The sequence below is a fragment of the Muscardinus avellanarius genome, assembly GCF_963383645.1.
Source record: "Muscardinus avellanarius genome assembly, chromosome: 6".
Classification (NCBI taxonomy): Eukaryota; Metazoa; Chordata; class Mammalia; order Rodentia; family Gliridae; genus Muscardinus; species Muscardinus avellanarius.
This window is the reverse complement of record NC_137791.1, coordinates 111,515,564-111,541,992: the sequence shown is the minus strand read 5'-3', so window position 1 is coordinate 111,541,992 and position 26,429 is coordinate 111,515,564.

Sequence of the window (26,429 nt, the reverse complement as noted above, 5' to 3'; positions counted from 1 at the left end):
TGGATACAAAATCAATCTTAAAAAATCAGAAGCTTCTCTGTATGCCAAACATAAATCCACTAAAAATGAAATCCAGAAAACAATCCCACTCAGAATATCCCACACGCAAAAAATAAAATACTTAGGAATAAACCTAGCAATGAGGTAAAATACCTCTACAAAGAAAATCATAAAACATTGGAATAAGATATTGAAGAAAACCTTTGAAAATGGAAAGCCCTTCCATATTCTTGGATAGACTGAATTAATGTCATCAAAATGGCAATTCTTCCAAAAATGATCTACAGATTCAATGCTATACCCATTAAATTAAGTTGGAACAACATAAAACCCCAAATAGCCAAAGTAGTTCTCAGCAATAAAAACTATGCAAGAGGAATTACAATATCTGACTTCAAACTATACTACAAAGCCATAATGATAAAAACAGCATGTTACTGGCCCAAAAACAGATACATAGTTCAATGGAACAGAATAGAAGAATCAGAAGCTAATCCGCACAGTTATATCCTTTTGATTTTTGACAAGGGGCCAAAAACATACACTAGACAAAAAGATAGCCTGTTCAACAAATGGGGTTAGCAAAACTAGTTAAGCATATGCAGAAAAATTGAAAAAAAAAAAAACCCTATTTTCTCACCCCGCACAAGAGTCAATTTAACCAGATACCTTGCAGCTCCTTGAATATGGCATAATTCAAATACTTCAACACATAGGCACAGGTAAAAACTTTCTCAATAAGACCCCAAAGTCACAAGAAACTATCAGGTGGATCAATATGTAAGATGCCATTAAAGAGCTTCTGTACAGAAAAGTATCAAGAACCTCAACTGACAGAATGTAAGATAAATTTTGCCACCTACTTCTTCAATAAAGGGCTAATATCTAGAATATACAGAGAATGCAAGAAACTCACCACAAAGAAAACAAATAACCCAATCAAAAAATGGGGAAGTGAACTAAATAGACACTTCACAAAAGAAGAAATTTAAATGACTAATAAATGTATAAAAATGCACAACATCATTAGTAATCAGAGAGAAGGAAATCAAACTAGCCTGAGATTTCACAAAATTACATCTAGAATGACAATTATTGAAAACACAAACAATAAATGCTGGTGAGGATGTGAAGAATTGGGAACTCAAATACATTGTTGGTAGGATTTCAAATTAGTGCAACCACTTTGGAAAACAGTATGGAGGATCTTCAAAAGAATGGAAATGAATCTACCATATGTCCTAGCAATACCACTTTTGTGTAGCTACCCAAAAGAATAGAAAAGAAACTACCAAACTAATGCATGCATATTTATGTTCATAGCTGACCAATTCACCAATGCCAAACTATGGAGCCAAGACATTCATCAACACATGGATAAATTAAAAATCTATGGGATACACACACACACACACACACACACACACACACATATATGTGTGTGTGTATACACATGTATATACACATGTATATATGTATATACATATATACACATATACACATATATACATGCATACACACACACACACACACACACAATGGAATACACACAACTCAGAAGGATAAAATTTACAACAAAATTGATGGAAGTGCAGAACATTATGCTAATTGAAATTAGTCCCAAAAAGTAATTAATCAGATGCTCCCCCTAATTTGTGGAAGCTAGGGAATAAAAGGTTCATAGAAGGAACTCTAGATGAAGAAGGAGAAACCATAGATGAGCAAATAGGGAGGCATAACCAAGAGTGTTGGGAAAAGAAAGGAGGGAAACTGAGAAAGCCCAGGTCCCTTGAGCAGTTTAACAAGGTCCCAGCACGAGGAGGACTGCTGCAAGGCAGGAGGATGATGACTACGCTCACATTGACCCCGTGACCCTGTTTTTATTGTGTTCTAATTGGATTATTAATCAAGCCAAGTAATCTGGGTGATCTCAATAAAACATGCTGTTCTTTGCATATGAAGATGTTACAAGAAAAAGGCATTAAGAAACCTGGAAATTGCCCAGAAATTCATAAAATTCCAAATAGTAAGAAGCTGGCTAGTAGAAATTGAAAAAAAATTACAGTTGTTTATAGATGCTGAGTCTTTTGAGGAAAAGCCTGAAGTTATGCCTGCTAAATTAATTAGACCCACTTATGTGATTAAAGAGCATCATGGTTCCCACTTAGGGGGCCAGAGCTAATCAGTACATAGCCCCCCTTATAGAAATAATATAGGATAAAGAGTGTACAATAAGGGTTAAGAGAAAATGGTTTTGGCATGGAAATAGAAATTTATAAAGAGGTTGGGTAGGCAGGGACTTCCTTGGTTTCTGTTCACTAAAGCACAAAAGAATTCTCTTAGCAAACAATTTAATAGGTATAAATGAAAACTAGGTGTAGGCATTGTATGTTAGAGAAATAAAATAAGTTTAGTGAGGTTTGGTGGTTGAGTGAGAATAAGTTAATAGAATATCTAGTGGTCAAAATAGCAGGTAAAATTAGCTGTTAATTTTAGAAGTAGAAATAGTAAATATAGCATTTAGTTGTTAAGAATGAGTTTACTTAAAGTTTATTATAAATGATGGAGAAATCGGCCAGACAGGGATCCCCTTTTTTGGTGTTTCCTAACCAAAGATCAAAATAATTCAAGAAAATAAATAGTACACTTTGTATTTTAAAATATGAGACTTAGAAGTAAAATGTCTTGTGCCATTTAAAGATCTTTTATAATCCTTTGTGTCCTTTCTAATTTAAAAGTTCTTGTTTTCTATACTTTTGGTTTAGCCTTGGGTGCGAATGTGTTCTGCAGCTATATAAAATTACATTGCTATTTAGGTTAATATTAAATAGAATTGATTTTTGCCAACTCCTTGCCCACCTTAGAGAGCCCCTGAATCGGCTGGAGCTGGTCTTTTGCAGAAAACTCTATAATGTTCATAGTGTACATTCACAAACATATCAAATTCAATCATTAAGCCAAGCATGAGGAGGAGGAAGGGGGGAATGAATAGGGAGGAACTTGGTTAAGGGCTAAAGTGATGTGTGCCCCATTAAGATGTCTAACTACATTGCACCAATAAAAGAAAAGAAAAATAGAAGTATGTAATTTTACCATATATAAAACTAGTAGAAGAGTTTAATCAGATAAGAATATTCTAAGGAAAAAATTTATGCCAAAATCATTTTTGATAAATTTTATCAGAGAGAGAAATCTAGTATTACCTAAATACTTTTAGAAAAAATTCTTATATTGTACAATAGATCTCTTGAAAATTTTTTTAGTAAAATTTCTATGTAAACTATAATGCCTCCTAAATTGCATCTTCCATTTTATTTCTGATTTGGGTTTTTAAAAAATTCTTATTTTTTCATCACTTTTTGTGAAAACTTTCTCAGTTTCTTGTATACTTTATATATCATTTTCACAGAATGTCAATTAATTATTAAGAAAATGCTAACATATAGAAAAATAGTTCTTAAAGCTTAAATGTGTGTTTTTTTCCATTCCATTGGATTCACAACAATTTGTAGCATTTAACATAACTAGTATGTTGTATTATATAAATGTGTATACTAATTGAAATTTTTAACAGATTTGTACTTTTTTTAAATGAAAGTTGCTAGTTCTGCTTCCCTAAGTAGTGCAATCATTATTTTTTAAATATTATTGCTGATTTCAGAGGTATAATCGCTAATAAATATATGATGTATACAAAAAAAATTAATAAGACAATCAACTAAATCAAATTATCAAAATATATGTAAAATTTTAGTCAACATAAAATTACATTAAAATAATTAAATAAGATGGGGCACACTAAAATCAGAATCATATTTTACTGACTAAAATATGTATGTGCAAAATATATATGTGCATGTACAGAAATTAAAAATAGCCAAATTGAAATATGTAAGGTTTTAAATCTGAACTCTTAAGCAATTTGCACATTATCCAAATAAAATATGTTATCAGATCCATTCAAAATATGGAAAATGATTTTATAAAATTTAATAGATATTAAAGATTGAAAAACTAAGAGCAAATCAGAAAAACAAGAATATATTCTTGCTGTCTAAAAAAGCATATCTTTAAATTTGTAAAATAAATATATCACTCAGTTAAAGTATTGAAAATCTGTTTTTTTTTTCAAATTAGAGAAAAAACAAGTATACATTTGATGGAGCTTTCAATATGCTCTAGAACTTAATGCAAGACCAATCTAAGAAACCTAGCATGATTCTCAGGAACCTATTAAAGCCTTGTTTCAAAAGCAAAATTCAAAATGGGCTTGGGGTATAAATCAGAAGTAGAATGCCCTTGATTCAATACTTAGTACTGCCAGAAACGAGAATCAATTAAGTAAACTAAGATACATAACACAATTATGTAACAAATAACTAAAAATTTATAAATACTAGTTCTCCTAAAATTGGTCTGTATATTTGATGTAATCTATTTCTAAAATTTGTTATTTTTACAAATAATAATAAATCTAAAATTCATATAAGATTAAAGTATATTAAATAATTATGACACCTTAAGATAATATGATACAGAAATAAATGAGAGGAGTAAGATGAGAAAAAAGATGACTTGTCATTGGTACCAATTTTATCATATTTCAAACGTAATATAAAATAAAATATTGTTAAATAAAAATTATTTAACTTTGCTGGGTATGGTGGCGCACGCTTGTAATCCCAGCGGTTGGGAGGTGGAGACAGGAGAATCGCACAGATTCAAAGCCAGCCTTGCTGGCTTAAGAGACCCTGTTTCCAAAAAAAAAAAAAAAAATTCAAAAATAGGTCTGGGAGTGTAGCCCAGAGGTAGAAGTGTTCCATCCACAATACCACCAAAAAAAAAAATATATAATAATAATAATAATAATAATAATAATAATAATAAACTTTAAAATATATAATAACAGTTTATTAAAATTGAAGTTTTAAACACACTTATTTTAAAATTTTATTAACACTATAATTAGAACATACTGTTCACATAGTTATTATTGACTCTACACCATTATTTGACAGTCAGTAATGTCTGACTATTGAAATTATTACAACTACTACTAACTAACATTTATTTATTACTTTCTGTATATTACGCAATCTGCAAAGCACTTCTAAGGACTATGTCATTTAACCCTTAGAATACATTAATATGGTAACTATCACAATTTATCTTCATTTCCATGTATGGGAATATATTAGAAAGGGAAAGGTACTATTATATTTTAAAACTAAGAACAGAACAGTTACTAAAATTTTAATGATTTAGGCATCTAATTAACATTAATTAAATAACAAAATCTAAAATAAGGTGATAGCATCACTAGCAGAGAACATTCAACAAGATAATATATAACTGTAAATACTGGCAACCAGAAAATAAATTAGCATAAAATGTTCCGTGTAAATTCACTGTGATACTGAAATCCACTATTTTATTTTTTCAAAGGTAGAATTTCAGTTTTAGGAATCTTTTCATTTCTAGTGACCCAAGGGTTCTCATATCATTTTGTCCTGTCACTTAGTGAAAAACATGTGGACTTTGATGATTAAGGTCCAACAGAATTTTCTTTTATCTTCTCACCCATATGTCCTGGCATGCATAGTATAAGAAAATAGGACCCAACAGTGCCATCTTGGCAAATATGGTTTTACTGCTTACTAAAATTTCATTATGTTACTTGTAGACTAAAAGCAAATATATTCGATTTCTCTGTCTAAGAAACAAAAATTGCAGCTAACTGATTTAAATATGAACTACAGCATCAAAAAAGATAGAAAATGCTTGCAAGAGATATCTAAATAATAACATTGTATTTTGATAATGTTCATTTAGACCTAAGGATAAGGGCTCTGGTCATTCCAGTAAGTGGGGCTAGTAAGAGGAGTTTAATTAAATGTTGCTTCTCAGAAATATGAGTCAATAATTCCTACACTTCAAAGACCAGCATTGTAACATGTCATGGCACTGGGTTTTTCTGGCATCCTTAGAGAAGAGTATTTTTCTTAATTTGAATTTTTAATGCTTTATTTTGATCACACTGTGAATATTTCTGAAATCATTTTCATATAAATATAAATCTACTTTTAAAATATAAATACTAATATTCAAGGTTATATTTTGAGGAAACATTAGAAGTTATCAAAAGATAAAATCTTTGTGTCTGTCAATACTTGGAAAGCATATTACATTTATTCAGCAATCAAATATATGCTCATTTGACTTCCGGGAAGATGGCGACCGAGAAAAGCGGGGCTTAAGAGCCCCGCTAACAACCAATCTCCATTACCACAAAATCAGAGCCTTTCATAGCCAGAAAACACCATCACCAGAGAAACAAAAAAATCACCAGGCTCCAGAGAGAAAGCAGACTGAGAACAGAGCTCAGAGACACAGAGGAGATACACCAGCTGCACACCCGAGGATGCGGCAGCAACGCCATACTGCCGGCGGCAGCGGCGAATTCACCGGACGGCTATAGCAAGCTGAGGTGAGCCGCTGCAGAACAGCCAGGCAGGATCTTTCGGCGAACGAAGCATCTAAAGCTCCCAGTGGCTGAGCTCAGCACACGCTGCAGGGACTCAGAGAGGAACTCAAAACCAGAGAAGAAAAAATACGCCAGCCTCACGGCCGAGGGCGTGGCAGCGGCGCCATATTGCCACCGGCGGCAGCAGCAGTGAATTCCCCAAGTCCAGTACAGCTACATCTGCGTACTCAAGAACAGTGAGTCTAATTGCGGGCCACAGAGAAGAAATCCCAGTACTGTACCCCCTAAGACTTGAACCAGTGGGGGAGTGGCGGTGGCAGAATTATAACACCATACGAGAACGTGCAACCTGGCACCCCCCATAGTCTACAGCAGCCTCTATCGACTCCCTGGGATCGGAGACTCTGTGATACAAGCCAGTAAAGGAGTAGTGGGGTCAGAGATACCACAGACTCGAGATCCAGAGCACCTTAAGCGAAGTCATAGTGACCCAAGGGAAGAACCCAGAGAAGGCACAAACTTCCGAAATCATGGGAAAGAGCAATAACACTGGAGCAATGAATGCCCACAACCCCACAACATCAGAACCCAATAAAACAGAAAATCAGAGATTTCTAGAAGATCAAATCAGGAAAATCACTGTAGAAATAATAGAGGTGCTTCGAAAAGAATTCAGAGAGAGCCAAAAAGAGATAAAGGATGCAATTAATGAAGTAAAGGCCTCAATTTAAAGCATGAACAACCAATTAGACCACATGGAGAACAGAATCTTGCTCTTAGAAGATGATCATTCCAAAAATGAACGCATAGTTTCTAATCTAGGAAAAAATATCCGACAGCAGGAATCTGACATTGAAGAAATATGGGCCCATTTTAAGAGAGCTAACCTAAGAATAATTGGAATAGAGGAGGGAAAAGAAAGTGAAACCAAAGGGATCAACAATCTCTTCAAGGAAATAATAGCAGAAATTTTTCCAAACATAGAGCAAGAGGTTGATACACAGGTCCAGGAAACTTATAGAATCCCCTTTAGACAGGATCGGAGAAGAGGATCCCCACACCACATAATTGTCAAAATGACCAATGTGGAAGCCAAGCAGAGAATATTAAAGGCAACAAAAACAAAGGACCAAGTGACATTCAGAGGCAAACCAATTAGAATCACTCCAGACTTCCCAAACCAAGTCATGAGAGCCAGAAGGGCTTGGAGTAACATATTCCAAACTCTGAAAGAAAACAACTTCCAGCCAAAAATTTCCTACCCAGCAAAACTTTCTATCAAATTAGATGGAAAAATAAGAAGCTTCCATGACAAACAGAAACTGAAGGAATTTATGTCTTCAAAACCAGCGCTAGAGAAAATACTCAAACAGATTAACTACAAAGAAGAAATAGGTAACACACACAAGAACCAGAGAAACAAGATTTTCCATCCAACAGACAACTAAGACTGGTTATCTGTGGAGATTCATTATTTATGTTAGTCTTTTACCTATCTGTAAAGGGTATTGTTTGCCTTTATTGTTGTTAATTTTTAGGATGTCTAGGTGGAATATTAATATACCTTCAGATATAGCATTTGGAAATATTTTATCCCATTCTATTAGTAACTTTTAACTCTGTTTACATTGTCTTTGGATATACATTTTTTTTTTTATTTTTTAGGGAGTTTGTATACTCTTCTGTTGCCTGTGCCATTGAAATCATATCCAAGAAATCACTGCCAATTTCAATGTTGTGAGGTTTTATGACCCAGATTTTCTTCTAAAAGTTTATAGTCTTAAGATTTATATTTAGGTCTTTTATCTATTTTGAGTTAATATTTGTATATGGGATTAGGTAAGGGTCCAATTTTATTCTTTTCCATGTAATTATTATGTTTCAACAATATTTAGTTAAAATATTATTATTTCTACCACCAAATGTTCGTGGAAACCTTGTCAAAATAACTTGACAATATAGGGAAGAAGTTAGCTCTAGGCTTTTATTTATCTCCAATGGTTTATATATCTGCCTTTAGAATAGTACTACACTGTTTCAATTATTGTAGCTTTATATGGTTTGAAATCAGAAAATATATATCTTCTAGCTTTGTTCTTTTTCAAGATCGTTTTGGGTATCTAGAGTCCATATTCCATATTAGGATAGATTTTTTTTCTGAAAAATAAATATATAAATATATGATAGTTTCACCTAAAAAAAATAGAAAAAAATATTCTCTGGTAAGAAAGAAAGCAAAAAGAAATATTGAAATGTTATCTTTATGTTATCAAAAGCTTGGTATCAGACAAATGAAACTGTTATGTGAGATTATCATTGTTAACTTTGGATAAATTGCTATAATAATAGCAACCACTAAGCCAAGCATGGGAAGGAGGGATGGGGAGAGAATGGGGTGGGGATCGGGTGGGGGCTGACTGGGCGATATGTGCATGTATGTCTACAAAAGTTTGTATCCCACTATGATATATGAATACAGTGCACCAATAAAAAAAAAAAGAAAAAATATATGCTCATTTGTTTTGTTTTGTTTATTTGTGGATATTGAGTATATTAGAAGGGATAAAAATTCCAGCACTTTTTTATCATATTGAAAACATTAGACAATTTGAATAAGGGTAACAATAGAAACCGGACAGGTTTTAGCACTGACTGCTTACTAATACATTTTTATCTTTAATGCGGTTCTTCATTACACATTTTTATCATTAATGCAGTTCTTTATTCATGATGGGCTCCAAATTAATTGGTTCACTTTATTAGTAAATTAATGTTATCCCTATTCAAATCCTTCCAAGGATTTCTCATTTACTTCTAGAATAAAAAAAGTTTTTTTTCTTTTAACAATTTTTTTATTGAACATAATTAGTATAGATTTAAACTATATTCGGTGCCCTCTCCCCCCCACCCCCGCTTATTTTAGAATAAAAAACAAAGTTATTTTTTAAATGACTATCTGCTAGTACTCAAACAATAACCAACTTTATTCTGGCTTAGATGGCCTCATTCCATGTGTCTAGAACATCCTCTTTGGTGACAGAGATGGTGTACTTGATCAAATTTTAGTTCCCTAAACCTTTTCCTAGGTTCACCTGTACACTTCTCTGTAAGATCCATTTTCAATATTAAATACTTATTTTTATTTTTTTTTACACTTTTACTGGTATATTATAGATATAAATAATAGTAAGATTCAAAATGATAGGAACTTACGTGCACACATAACTTGGTTTATTTCCTTCTTCATCACACCCTACTCTACTTTCTTCCCTTCCTGTACATGTTCGTAAGACTGGCATTCAGCATTCATTTCCTTATATGTAGACATAACATTACTTGAACTATTTTCTTCCTCAATCATAATTACTACTAAGTTGCTGAGACTGGCTGTGAACCTACAATCCTCCTGTATCAGCTTCCCAAGTACCTGAATTATAGGCATGTACCCCCATTCCTGGCTTTTTTTTAAAATAAAAATTAATTTAAAAGAAATAATCCACTAAAAAAATAGGCAATTGAGCTAAATATTTCTCAAACTAAAAATTCAAAGGGCCAATTAATATATAAGAAAATACTCAGTATCATTATAAATCAGTAAAGTATAAATCAAAACTACATTAATATTCCACACAACTCCAGTTAGAAAGATAATCAATAAAAATACAAACCATAACACATTCTGGCAAGGCTGCAGGAAAATAGAAACTCTTATACACTGATGGTGGGACTGCAAATTAATACTATCACTATGGAGATCAGTATGGAAGTTTCTGAAAAGATAAGAAAGTAATAGTTAGAATTCCCATGAGTTCAGTGACCAGTGCCAAAACAAAAATGCATAAAACCCTACTTATTAAAAAAAAAAGACACCAACTTTTAATATCTAATCACCTGGGCTTCTATTTTTTTCCACTTTCCTCCAGATGATGCTTTATTGACCTGCTTTATCTTCAGAAAAAAATCCTGTTTTGTTGGATTAACCAAAATCCCTTAATTCATTATGCCTTTTTATTTATTTATTTTTAATTTTTTGGTGGTACTGGGGTTCCGGGAAGCCCTTCTACCTCCGGGCTACACTCCCAGACCTATTTTACATTTTTGAAACAGCACGGCTGGCTTCAATCCTGTGCGATCCTCCTGTCTCCGCCTCCCAAACTCGGGGATTACAAGCGTGTGCCACCACGCCCGGCTTCTCCTTGGTTTTGAATTCCAACCTGCACATGATTTATCAGAATTGTGCTCAATTTCTCGCAACATTAAGAAATTAAATTTCATTCATCTTTATTTCAATTCAGATGCTTCAGAATAAATTCTTATTCAACAAACGTAATCTTTTTTAATATCACCACACACAAATATGTTCTCAGTCCCCCTTTTCTAGATTCCTGTCAAGCATCACATTTTCAGGTCGGGCTTTACTTTGGCAGTATTTTAAATGAACTCCTTCCTCAATATCTCTTATTTTTACATCTGCTATATTTTTCAAATTAGAATTTATCAATATTTAGTATATAATTTGTATATTTGCTTTGTTTACTTTGCATTTTCATCCACCAGAAAGTAAGACCTTGGATACTAAATTATTTTTTTCTGTTTTGTTGACTGTTGTATTCCTGTCACTGAAGGCAGTGTTTCTCACATAGTAGACACTGATGAAATCTTTGTTGAACAAATGAAATGAATGACTATTAAGCGTATGCCATATAACATGCTCTGTGCTGGAATACATATTCTTCATTGATTTTGTGTGTGTGTATATATATATATATATATACACAAGTGCACATATATATGTATATAAAAGTGTGTATATGTACATTCTTGATGAAAGGCTGGGTAGAAACTTATTTTAATATTTTGTATAAATATATGAGTCTAAAACTGAATATGTCTATAATATTATAATACACAGTCATTAAATATAAATATACTAAAAAGTTCATATTACCTTATCTTATCCCTGTAGTATTTCTGTGTATCTAGATTGTAAGATAGAGAGGTAATTTGGGGGGATGGAAAGACGAAATTGTTTTTCTATAGAATTATGCTGTACAAACCTGGTGACTCAACTTCTTTACCTTATCCTGAGGAAAAATGAAATACTTGTGGAGCAAGAGCTGAATTATTGATTTTCCAAGGTGATAATTAAATAAATGAATGAACATTGTACTTATGAAGAACTGTATGTAGTCTGAAGATAGAAGGATACCTGGTGAGTAAAGGGAAAATACATTAGGTATTCACTAAGATCCCTTTTGTTAAACATCCTGTGCTTTCATATGGAAAAAAATAGTGGCCTATTGGGATTTAATACAAGATCAAGAAGATGAGTCAGGGCAGATGTTAAAGAGAATCAGAATTTACAGACCCTCATACATTTATTATGAAACGTTGTAAGGTTTTGTGTAACAAATATTTTTGTCTGTTTTAGAAGAATTTCTGAGGCTGCTGAGAATAAAATGAAGTTAGGTCAATGCAAAAATGACACTCAGATTTACTTGAGACATCCAGATGGAAATAATAGTGTGGATTCCAATGATAAAAGAAAAGTGAGAAATTATTGAATAGAGTTATAAGATTTTTATTGGTGCATTGAAATCATCCATCCTGATGAAGTTCAGGGTAATATAGACATGCATGCACACAGGCCTTGTTAAGCCTTCCCCCATTTTGCACCCTATTCCCTATTCCCTCTCCCTTTCTACCTTTCCATGCTTCAAACAGTGATTGCTTTTGTTATGTTTGTGTATGTACATCATGTCCAATTTGAATAGAATGGCATCAGAAGTTATTGATGAAGTGGATATTTAACAGGTGAGAAAACTGGTGCCAATAATGACTGAAAGTTTTTTATTATAATAATTTAATCACTATTAGTTATTATTTTAAAGAATTCAATAGCTTTTTATAAAACAGAAGTTCAGGAAATCAGATTGGATATAATAAATGTAAACTGACAGATACAGATTGATTTAAATTTTATGTTTAAGAAACTGGAAGAGGTACCACATGCATGAAATCCCACAAACTGGAAGGTAAGACAGGAGTGCCAAAGGTTCTAAGCCAGTTTCTACAATTAAGTGAGACTCGCAGCAATTTAGCAATACATGTTTCAAAAGAAAATAAAGAAATAAAAGACCTGGTGAGTCAAAGGTCTCTGGACTCAGTTCCAGTACCCCTCCAAAAAATGTCTATGTGGGAAAGCTGATTAAGTAAACATGATCTGAATTTTACAGAGTTAAGTAACAATGATCATAAAAATGATACATGAGGCTGGATGGGATTACTATTAGAGAAGAACTAAGAGGAAAATATGTCCTTAAAAATAAAAAGATAGAAAGTCACGTAAAGGAATAATTTTAGTATTTTGTGTTGCCCCCATGGATCTAATTTCAGATTCCTGTTGTCACAAAACACAGGTGGGAATATCCCATGTGTCATAGTGAACAGTCTGAGATGAAATTTGAGCTCTTTAATTTTAGCTGCGTAGCTTAGCAAAAGTTCAGCTCTGTGCCTGGTTCTTTACTTATAACAATAGAGGCAATGGTGTTTCCCTTCAGTTCTGGTTGAAAAGAATATATATGTAAAAATGAATTATTTAAAAATTATAAATATAGCCGGGCATGGTGGTGCATGCTTGTAATCCCAGCATTCGGGAGGCTGAGACCGGTGGATCCCGGTTCGCAGACAGTCTCAGATACTTAGTGAGGTCCTCTGCAACTCAGTGAGACCCGGTTTCAAAATAAAGAATAAAAAATAGGGCAGGGGGTGTAGCTCGGAGGCCAAATGCCTCTGGGTTCCATCCCCAGACCCGCAAAAAATAAAATAAAATAAAATAAATTATAAATACAGCCAGGCGTGGTGGCACACACTTGTAACCCCGATGCTTGGGAGGCTAGACAGAAGCATCTCGCAGGTTCGAAGCCAGCCTTGCTAGCTTAAGAGACACTGTTTCCAAATAAAAATATTAAAAATAGGTATCTGGAAGTGTAGCCCAGAGGTAGAAGGGTTTCCAGGAACCCCAGTGCCACCAAAAAAAATTATAAATACATATAAAAGAAATTTGTTTCTTCTTTGTGCAGAAAAAATATTATTTTTAAATATTAACACTTATTTATTTATTTATTTATTTATTTTTGCGGGCCTGGGGATGGAACTAAGAGGCATTTGACCTCTGAGCTATACCCCCTGCCCTATTTTTTATTCTTTATTTTGAAACAGGGTATCACGGAGGTGCGAAGGGCCTTATTAAGTAGCTGAGGCTGTCTGCAAACAGCGATCCTCCGGTCTCAGCCTCCCAAATACTGGGATTACAAGCGTGCGCCACCAACGCCCGGTTTATATTAAAACTTTTTAAAGGGATAATTTTCTAGTGAATATAAGTTAGGATAACAATATTCACTATTATTATTAATAATATTTTGTTATTTTACTTTTTGTGCACTGGGGATTAAACACAGGATATTCTACCTTTGAGCCTTAATTACAACCTCATTCATATTTAAATTTGAAATAGATTCTTGCTAAGTTACTGGGAATCTAATTAAGTTGCTGAGGCTAGCCTAAAGTCTTTCTCATCCTCCCAAGTACTAGGATTATAGTTGTGTGCCATCATCCAAGGTTGATGATTAAATTTTAAAGAAAAAGCTTGAGTTATATTCTATGATTGCTCTTATTTTCCTTGATTGGATAATTGCATTTTTTGTTATTGCTTCTCTTCAGTTATTTAAAATTCTTATGATATTTTTCAGCCATTAAATTATAGAGTAATTCTTTCAACTACTAGTCATGAGAAACCCAGCTTTTGTATAATCAAATAATATCAAATGCTACCAATAAAATGTGGAATTACAATATAAATGGATTGTACCATCATATTGTTTATACATACACATATATAATTGATTATATTTATACCTTAAATACTCATGGTTGAAAGAGCATCAGATTTTTTACTTTTGTGACTGACTAATCTTACTTAGCATTATGTTCTTCACTTCCATCCAATTCTTTGTAAATGACATAGTTTTGTTCTTCTTTATGACTAAGTAAAATTCTAGTCTGTATATATCCCATAATTCTGTAGTATATTCATCTGTTGATGGACATCTTGGCTAGTTTCATAGTTTGGCAATTGTGAATTGTTCAGCTATGAACATAGATACACATGAATTGGTTTGGTAGTTTGGTTTCCATTCTTTTGGGTAGATACACAGCAGTGGTATTGGTGGATAATATGGAAGAATCATTCCCATTCTTCTGAGGATCCTCTATACTGTTTTCCAAAGCTGTTGCACTAATGTGTAATCTCACCAAATATGTATTAGAGTTCCCACTTCTCCACATCCTCTGTAGGGGAGAAAGAGAGTCATAGGAGAAACTCTAAATGAGAAAGGACCATAGATGAGTAAATAAGGCAACATAACTGAGGGGATGGGAGGGGAGAAGAGGAAAATTCCATAATGTGAATGATGTACATTCATAAAAATAAACAAAGTAAATCGTAAGCCAAACATGAGAAAGAGGAAGGGGGAATGAATGGAGTGGGGACTGAGGAAGGGGTACATAAGTGATGTATGCATGTAAGCCTCTTCTACTTTGTACCCCAGTAAAATGTTTGACTACAATGCACCAATAAAAAATTTAAAAAATACTTACAGTTGGAACATACCTATTTAGTAGAAAAAACTGTATTATTTGAATTATTATATCAGTTTTTACAGAAAACATATTTTGAATACATAAGGAAAGGGTGAGTAAATCAAGTTTTCATGGTCATCATGAAATGATGAGGTGAAAACCACCTCATATTTCTATCACCATGTCTTTCTAAGGATACAAAATATCAAAGAAAAGCTCAATAGTTAATAAACCCAGAATAAAATTTTACCTGTGCTTTATCAAATATTTAATTTTTGTTTTTTGAATGTATGAATTTAAAAATAGATTTAAAGCATTAACTTTGAATATAATATACAAATATACTTGTTCTACAATTTAAAAAGTTAGTTTGCTTATTAATAAACTGATTTCATTAGAATCTCTTATATGATGTTCTGATAAAATACAATATGAAAAAATTAAAAATATATTATGATAAACATAATTTAACATCCATGTGAAACTGCATTTTTTAACTACAAAATGTAGAACATAGTCACAATGTGCCTATCAAGAAAATTTATACTTGTTATGGAATCAATTGTAATATTTCCTTTATATATTTGACCATATTTATTTTTTTAGTCTAGTTTGTCAATTTTAGCTTTTTAAATAACCTCTTTTTTGTTTTATTTATCTATTGTATGGCATTTGGCTTCCATTTTATTTGTTTCTGTTGTGATTAATTTTTATATTTTTGTGATCTTATTGGTGCTTTTATTGATCTTTATTATTTTCTCCTACTAATTTTGGTATCGATTTGTGCTTGTCCCTTTAGTTCTTGTACTGCAGCAGTGGATGGTTTATTTGAGATGTGTCTGCCTTTTGGAATGTAGGCAATGATTGTGAAAAACTTCTCTTTTAGTGCTGCTTTTTAGGTATCCCTTTTGTGCTTCCATTTTTATTTAAGAATTTTAACATTTTCTCCTTTTTTATTGGTTGATCAAGAATAGATCCTTCACTATTCAAAAAAAATCTACTACCTCTAAAAAATTGCCTACAGTAGTCTATATTGTCCACAGGATAAGCTCCAAAATGATTCATGGATGCCTAAAACTGTAGATGGTATCAAGTCCTATACATGTTATTTTTTTATTTATTAATTTTTTTTGGTGGTACTGGGGTTGAACCCAGGGTCTTTTCTACCTCTGGGCTATACTCCCAGACCTATTTTATATTTTATTTGGAAACAGGGTCTCACTAAGTTGCTGAGAGCCTCACTAAGTAGCTGAGGCTGTCTTTGAAACTGTGTGATCCTCCTGTCTCAAACTCCCAAGCACAGGGATTACAAACGTGCGCCACCACACCAAGCAAGTCCTATACATGTTATAATTTTTCTATCATAATATTTAACATGAATTAGGTATAGCAACAGATTAATAATACTAAATCATAATACATAGAAACATTATGATAATACACTACATGATTGGGATTTTTGATTTCCAGTTAGATTTCTGTTTTCATTAGCTATAAGATTTTGAATAATTTATTTGTGATTCTTTAAATTTATTAAGTCTTTTTTCAACAAATAGTTAAATAATGGTACTGGCTCTATTTCATATGTTATTTGTTGTGTTGAATATTGGAATTCTTTTAGAATCCTTAGCATTATACCTGGAATAAACATGTTATTATACTATTATTACTACCATTATTACTTGTTTCTTATAGTTTTCCTATATTGAAAAATAAGATAAATTATTATCTAATACTTCTTCAAATAACACAGGAACCATCTGAGTCAGTGCTTTATCCCTCTGGGTTCTGCATACTTGAGTACAATCCACCAAAAATCAAAATGTTTAAGCCGGGCGTGGTGGCGCACGCTTGTAATCCCCGTGCTTGGGAGGCAGAAACAGGAGGATCGCGCAGGTTCGAAGCCAGCCGCGCACGCTGGCTTAGAAGACCCTGTTTCCAAATAAAAATGTAAAAATAGGTCTGGGAGTGTAGCCCGGAGGTAGAAGGGCTCCCAGGAACCCCAGTACCACCAAATATATATATTTATAGAAGATTTTTGAATCTATATTGAACATAAACAAGACATTTTCTTGTTATTATTTCTTTGGAAATAGAGTATAGGAAATGTTTACATAGAATTTACATTGCATGAGGTATTATAAGTAATCTAGAGATGAAGTAAATTACTTGGGAAGATGTGTATAGGCTCTATTTCAATACTGTGACATTTTATTTAGGAAACTTGAGCATCTATGGATGCTGGTGCCTGAATAAATACCCACAGATAAAGAAGGGTGACTACAGTGAAATAATTTTCACACAAAAAGTAGAAATACTAGATTAATAGATTTCTCTTTATTTAAAATAGGACTTTAATGTTAAAATACATGGTAAACATATATCTATTCTTTAAACTTCAATTCAAATTAACTGAAGTATTATAGTTAATGGGATCTTTCTAAGCTATACAGTTCTACATAAATATTAAAGATTACTAATATCACCAGGCTTTATAAGCTTTGCAATTAGTATTTAAGTTAGCAAATATCCTTTTAAGTATATTAGAGAATTTTAAGACTCAGTGTCAGTCTAAATATTTGTACATTTTACTTGCTAGGAGTAATTTATAAACTTAAAATTTTAGTGAATTTATATTATCAAATAATATTTTTTTAGCAGTACTGGGGATAAAACTCAGGGGCATGCTACCTTCTAACTATACCCCCAGCCCTATTTTTTACTCTTTATTTTGAAACAAGGTCTCATTGAGTTGCATGGGTCTCACAAAGTAGCTAAGACAGTTTGCAAACTGTGATCCTCCTGTCTCAGTCTCCCAAATGCTGGCACTACAAGTGTGTGCCACCATGCTTGGCTTATATTATCAAATAATTTGAAAAAGGTGATTCATCTTAAAAGAGTCATTTTAACATTATGATCTTGTAATACATTCCTACATTGAAATGAAATAACTTCCAATACTTAATTTTATTAAATATTGTATTGCCTACTTTTTATGTTTACCTTTTTAAGAAAAAACATCTATATACAGATAAAATTAGTATGAATTTAGAGTTCATAATGGTGGAATATACATGAGAAAAAAGTGAGTCTACTTGCCAACTCAAAGCCATATGAGCATTGGTGCAGTGAATAAAAACTAACTCTCCATGGAAAATTTTCTGACAGTACTGTTTATATGACAGATATAATCTTTTGATCTATGAAATACATTGCACACCATCAGATTGCTACTTAAATTGTCTTAAGGGGAGAAGGTTGCCATTCACTCACTAAGGTAAATTAAGGACATGAAAAATAATTTTATTGCTTGCATTATTCATATTTTATTATGTATGTAGATAAGAGCAGAGTTCTACACAATTTTATAGAAAATACTATTGGATATTTATGCAATCAATTTTATTGTAGTCCTTAAAAAGACTGAAGATAAACTATATTTTTGTCATATTTTGTTCTTAATATCATGATGGGTAAATGAGAATTGAGAATCAAAATAACTGACTGGTCAACCAGTCAAAGGGGGTAAATCTATTTTATTCCACTCTAACTTCTACCATATTATGAGCTGTACATGATTCTGATCTGTCAGAAGAACAAAGCTAACAAAGATACAAAGTGGCCACAGGATCATCCTTGACAGTTTATGAGTAATTTCACATTTATTTGGTCTAGGTTGTGACTTTTCTGGCTGGATTTTATCAGGAATTGACTCAGAATGTAAGTTGTCAGGGCAGAGAGCAAACAGTTCACCCACTTGTGCTCAAATCTTATTGAAAGTAACTGTGGAAGAATTAACTTAGTATATAAAACATTTTGAATCATTCAAACCTCAAAACCTATTATAAAAGGCCTCTAAGGACTATATGTACTGGAAAACTAAAACTGAGTTTTTGAGAAAATTAAATTTAATTTGGCCATACTTCTACGTGAACTTTTTAAAATGTTTATAAACATGAGTTATTAAATGAAAATAAATGCATTTTAACCCTTGTGATTATTGGAAAACTAAAAAAAAAAAAGTTAATCTGTTATGGTCCACCACTCTCTAGTCCAGTGTAGAACCTGGACTGTGAAGCCAGATAAATGAGAGTACTAAAGTCTTAAAGCAATAGTCAATTTATTTCAGGATTTGTGAGGTTTGTGAGGTTATGTACCGCAGTGAAATCCAGGAGGTTATTAGAGGTTACAGATTACATGACAGCACTATGCATGTAACACAATGAATTACATTCTCATAAATAACCAAGTCTAGGTATTCTGCAACAAAGACTGTCTGGTTACAAGAAATGTATATATATATATATATATATATATATATATATATATATATATAATTTTTTTTTTAGGAAACTTGAGCATCTATGGATTCTGGTGCCTGAATGAATACCCACAGATAAAGAAGGGTGACTAGAGTGAAATAATTTTCACACAAAAAGTAGAAATACTAGATTAATAGATTTCTCTTTATTAAAAATAGGACATATATATAATATAAAAGGAATATATATATTTTAATATATATACAAGGAATATATATTCCTTGTAATATATATTCCTATATATATATTATATATACAATATATATACTACATATTATATAGTATATATATATATATAATAAATATATATATATTCCTTATAAAGTATATACAGATATATACTTTGTATATACTATATATACTATATATAGACATATACTTTGTATATACTATATATAGTATATATAGATAAATACTTTCTGACAAATCAGTAAGTATGTTTTAATCAGGGTTGTCTGATTATAACATACTGATTTGGCAGGAAGTATAAAAACACAGCCAGGGCCACATTTGGTCCAAGGCACACCAAGTCAAAGATATTTGTCCTTCTTGGAGTTTACTCACAAGACTCAATGTGTTTTTTCATAAAATGTTTCCATTAGCCCATGTTTCGACAATCTGTGAAAACCTCTAGCTCTTAGAGAAAGTATCTTCTGAACCTTATTCATTAGCCTATCATATCCTATCTATATTTGATTTTAAAAACTACTTTTAACTTTCTTCTAAAGATTATGAACTATTAATCTCACAGAAAGTGTATTCTTCTCTGTGTGCCTAACACAGTGTTAAATTACATATCCAACCAATAGCACAAAGGATGTACATTGAGTGGAGAGAGGGAGAGAGTGAAGGGAAATGAAATTGATAGTTAAGGTCCTCCAGATGATAACAAAAATTTTTTATATGATATGCTAATTTATTGTAGCAAAATCCAACCAATGCTCTTCAAATTGCTTAAACTGAAGATTAACTCAACAACTGAAATACAATAGTAGAGTGACACAAGAGCCTTCAGATACAGCAAAATAGAATTCTGGTTTTAGTCTCACATATATTCCAGTTCTGTTTTAAATATATTTTTATAACTTCTATATGATTGAATCACTTCTAATTTTTTGAGTAGAAAATATGCTTGTTGGATCAATGTATTTTAAAATTCAATTTTTCAATTTCTCTTCTTCTTGTATCATTAAATTCCTAAATATTTTTAAAGCAGTTGATTTTGTAGGCTGAATTTTTTCATCATATCAGAAAGAAACATTATCTGTGACAAAGGGACATGAAAACATTAAGGGAGTTGGTTTTGGGACTCATTCCTTTTTGAGTACTGGAACTTCTCTGGTTTTATAAAATGGTATTTGATCCCATGTGTCATGGAGATGAGAAGATGTTTAATTAAAGGGTTTTGAGTAAAGAAAAAGTTCAAGGCAAACAGTGATTTAAGAATACAGAACTAACAATGATGTCTTAAAATATCTGAGATAAAGATCTGGAGGGATGATCTTAATTTGGTATATCTTAATTTGGTATATCTATCAGAGTTAAGAGACCACTTATTTCACTTACTATGGAAACTAATATTATATTGGAAAAATTTTAAGAGACTTTACCTATCAAGGACAATTGCTATTTGCTACTATTTTTATAATAACATGAATGGAAGAGTAGAGACCTTATCATGATATTAATATCATATGATTATAGAAGCTAGTGTTATTTTTAAGTAACATTACTACTGTTCTTAACCCTTTCAAAGACATTAATTATATACTATATCTTTTTTTTATGATGAAACTTTTGGGGATGAAACTAAGGGGCATTCTACCTCTGAGCTACACCCTCAGCCCCATTTTTTTATTCTTTATTTTGAAACAGGGTCTCACTAAGTTGCAGACTGTCTCACTTAAGTAGCTGAGGCTAGCCAGGAACCGTTATCTCCTTGTCTCAGCCTCCCAAGTACTGGCATTACAAGTGTGCCCCACCATGCCTAGCTTTATCGCTGTATCTTAAATAGAAAAATGAACAAAAAAGTCTCTCATAGCTCAGAACTTTAGAAAAAAGAACTTTAAGAAAAAATTTTGTTATTCACAATAAGATATACAATTTTGTTATTCACAATAAATTTTGTTCTTCACAATAAGATATACAAAAGATGAAAAACAATAATATTAAACTACTTGCTGTCAGGTTGTTCAGTACCATTTATGCTTCAAAACATAACTCCTAAGTTATATTTTACATAAATTTTAAAATTTATGTTATATTTATATATATATTTGTTATAATTATATATACTTGATATATATATACATTATATTTTACATATATATATGTACCGCAGTGATATATATATATATATATATATATACAGAACTTTTGATTTTCATAAATTTTAAGTGTATGGAATTTTTGTCATTTTGTAAAAGAAAAGCTTTATCTTAATCCCCATTTTCCTTAGAGTCATTCCAGAATAATATCTCAAGGTACTTTTAGGAAATTATTTTGCATCACACTTAAAGCACAAAAACAAAGACAATTATTTTCACATTTTCAGAAAATATTAAAGAAAGAATAATAATTTTCATTTGCCAAAAACGTTAGCAAAGAAACCAAGCATATAATAGTATAAATTAGGGGAGAATTCAATAACAAATTTGTTACCCAGCCAAAAATTATATAGAATTATAGCTGAGCTCACTTATTTTGAAAAGAGTTCTGGAATGATGAATCTTAATAATATCAATCAGCATGCATTTTCAAAATACAAATCCAACTTCAAGTAAAAATCATAACTTTTTTGGAAGACTGGAACTATTTCAATAGATACAAATTTGTTCATGAAAATTTAAACAGGATATTGTTTCAATGGGAAACTGATTTCCAAAGAAGCAGTTATAAGTATTATCATAAAATTATGAACAGCTACCATGATCCCTAGTATAACCTTTCCAGAATATATATATGTTCATTAATTTTTTGAGGCATCAAATTTAAATTAGCCTTACAAACACTAAGAGCTATACTTAAAGATCAGTCTATTTGTGTAGTCCACCACACTTTTATATGAGTATTTTTCTATCAGGACTGTGAAAATTTTATTGTCTACTTTATTGTGTTAGATACTAGAAAATTATTTCTAATTTTATTCAAATTAATATTTAAATTGTGGAAAATAGATATGTTCTCAAGATTTTCCACATATTCTTTTATAGCTAATTCATTTTTTTATTAGTAGCATAAATAAATTGGAAGAATTATACTTAAATAAAGCACTATTGTCATAAAGAGCACAGGGTCACTGCCATCTTTTCTAAATTATATCTTTTTAAAACTTTTTCATTGGGGCATTTTAGTCATACATCTTATTGGGATATAAGAGGCATACATGTACACATCACTTATGCAGCCCTTCCCCAATTCTCACCTCTAAAACAACCAAAATGTTACAAAAATAAAAGTCTGATGTATATACATAAATTTATCAATGCCAGTCTCAATGTCATGCATGGGGAGGACGAGGGAGCAAGTTGGGAGTTGGGAGGAAGCTCATCAAGCTCTGTGTGCATGTATGCCTCTCTCACTCTGAACTTCATCATGATAAATTATTACAATGCACCAATAAAAAAATAAATGAAATAAAAATTCCTAACTATAAATCATCCATGAAGCATGTAAAGAAAGTGCGTACTTCCATTTCTGTTAAGGACATTGGTTTTGCTGTATATTTGCTAATATTTTCTTACTAAAAGTACCTGGAATCAAAGTACCAGAATTTAAATATCAACTTAGCTCTTAACTACAATGTCTCTATGGACAATCAACTCAACCACTGTCAATTTTTTTTTGTTGTTGTTTATTTGTATATCAACTATAAAAAGAAAGCAAAGCGCTGGGCGTGGTGGCGCACGCTTGTAATCCCCGTGCTTGGGAGGCGGAGACAGGAGGATCATGCAGATTCGAAGCCAGTCTCGCTGGCTTAAGAGATTCTGTTTCCAAATAAAAATATAAAATAGGTCTGGGAGTGTAGCCTGGAGAAGGGTTTCCAGGAACCCCAGCATCATGAGAGAGAGAGAGAGAGAGAGAGAGAGAGAGAGAGAGAGAGAGAGAGAGAGAGAGAGAGAGAGAGAGAGAGAGAGAGAGAGAGAGAGAGAGAGAGAGAGAGAGAGAGAGAGAAAAGCAAATTATTTATTTTGTCATAAATTTAATGTAAATGAAAACCTGCATGTGAAGCATTTACATGATGCTTTCATTCATGTACCTATCATTCAATGAATGGCACTTGTAGTAAATGAGTATAGTGCTACCCTGCTAATGCAAGTTGACTCTTTTACCTTCTACCCTGCTAATGCAAGTTGACTCTTTTACCTTCTTTGGGGTTACTATAAAAGAATATCACAGATTAGGTCCTTTATTTTAAAAATGGAATGTATTTATGTCCATTCTGGAGCCTGGGATCTCCAACTACAAGATAATAGTATGTGGCAAAACTCTTCGTGCTGCATTATCCCATAACCAGCGGTGAGAGGGGGAAAAGAGCATGATAGGATGGGGCCTCTTTTTATAATGAAACCATTTTTTAGAAAATGATATTACTCCTATGCTAGAGATGTAAATTCATTCTCAAAGGCAAAGTTGAATGATTTATTCACTTCTTAAAGGCTTACCTCTCAAGACTGTTGCTTTAAAGATTAAGTTTTCAGCATATTCATTATATATATATATATATATATATATATATATATATATATATATATATATATATTATGGTACTGGGGTTCCTGGAAGCCCTTCTACCTCCGGGCTATACTCCCAGACCTATTTTTACTTTTTTATTTGGAAACAGGGTCTCCTAAGCCAGCATGGCTGGCTTCGAACCTGTGCGATCCTCCTGTCTCTGCCTCCCAAGTGTGGGGATTACAAGCGTGCGCCACCACGCCCAGCAAGCACATTTATATTTCAAAAACAGTATAAAGCAAATATATTTCATACCTAAGTCAACTGGACCATATATTATATGTACACTATATGGTACTATGTCTTGATAATAAATATCTCATGAATAAAATAGACTTCTAAAAAGGGTTGACTAAAGGTGATTATATTAAATTTAAAAATAAAACCTAACTAGGCCATAACATTAAACAGATATATTTTACTGATGGAATTTGTAACCAAAGGCATCATTTAGTCTGTGTTTTGCAGCCAAGCCAGGTGGATTTGCTGGAGAAAAGAAATGCTGATGAGACAATGTGCTGACCCACTTTGTCTCCCTGCAGATGGTCCCAGCTGGAATAGTATATACTTATAGTTCAAATAAATCTGTATTTTTTACTTTTCATTATATCTCTCATAGGAAATAAAAATATACACGTTGCTGTGTTATCTGCAGAAGGGAAAAAATTTGGCCTGCTACTTGAAAGAGCTAAATCCCATATGAAATAATTTTCACATTAAAGTAGAGCAATGGTTCATAACTGCAAATATAACCAGGTGTCTGTCATTGTTTTATATTCTAATAACATTAGAGATATGACAAACTCTTAGGTTACATAAGTTTGACTCTGATATAAAGAAATGAAGGGAAAAAGAGAACATAGGAGAGAAACATGCCATAAAATATTCTTGGATCAGGATAACATGGTTAAACATTGCACTTTGATTCTTTTTTAAATTTTTTTTAAATTTCTTATTGGTGCATTGTATTCATACATCATATTGGGGTAGAAAAACATGTGTGTACATACTTGTACACATTACTGATTTAACCCCTTCCCAATTCCCACCCCATTCCCTCCCCATCCCTCCTTCCCTTACTTGGCTTGGTGGTTGGCTTCGATATGTTTAAGTACGTTTTAGAGAATCTTCTTCTTCCCCCCTCCCATCTTCTCATTTAGGTTGTCTTGTTTCCTCTCCTATATGATTTCCTTTTTCATCTAGAGTTCGTCCTATGATCCATTTCTCCTTAGCTTTCACATATTAGGGAAAGCATCCGATTTCTTATTTTTTGTGACTGACTAATCTCACTTAGCATAATGTCCTCCAGTTCCATCCATTTCCCTGTAAATGATGTAATTGAAGTTTTTTAATGGCTGAGTAAAATTCCATTGTGTACATATCCCACAGTTTTGTAATCCATTCATCTGTTGATGGACATCTTGGCTGGTTCCATCGTTTGGCTATGGTGAATTGTGCAGCTATGAACATAGATACACATGCATTAGTTTGTTAGTTTTTCTTTCTTTGGGGTAGATACCCAGAAGTGGTATTGCTGGGTCAAATGTTAGATTTTTTTCCCATTCTTCTGAGGATTCTCCACAGTGTTTTCCAAAGTGGTTGCACTAATTTTCAATCCCACCCACCAACAATGTTTTAGAGTTCCCAGTTCTCCACATCCTCACCAGCATTTGCTATTGTTTGTGTTTTGAATGATTGCCATTCTAGTTGGAGTTAGGTGAAATCTCAAGGTAGTGTTGATTTGCATCTCTCTGATTGCCGATGATGTTGAGCATTTTTTCATGCATGTATTGGCCATTTGAATTTCTTCTTTCATGAAGTGTCTATTTAGTTCACTTGCCCATTTTGTTATTGGATGCTTTGTTTTTTTAGTGTTGATTTCCTTGAGTTCTCGGTATATTCTAGATATTAGTCCTCTATCGGAGGTGTAGGTGGCAAAATCTTCTCCCATTCTGTTGGCTCTTGGTTGAGGTTCTTGGCAGTTTTCTGTGCTGAACAGAAGCTCTTCAGTTTCATGCAATCCCACATATTGATTCGCCTTTTAATTTGCTGTGCCTTTGGGGTTTTGTTTAGAAAGTGTTTATCTGTGGCTATGTGTTGCAGTGTTGGACCTATGCCCTCTTCAAGGAACCTTAAGCTTTCTGGTCTAATTTACACGTCTTTGATCCATCTTGAATTGACTCTTGCGCAGGGTGAGAAAGTGGGATTAATTTACAATTTTCTTCATATGGTTAACCAGTTTTGCCAAC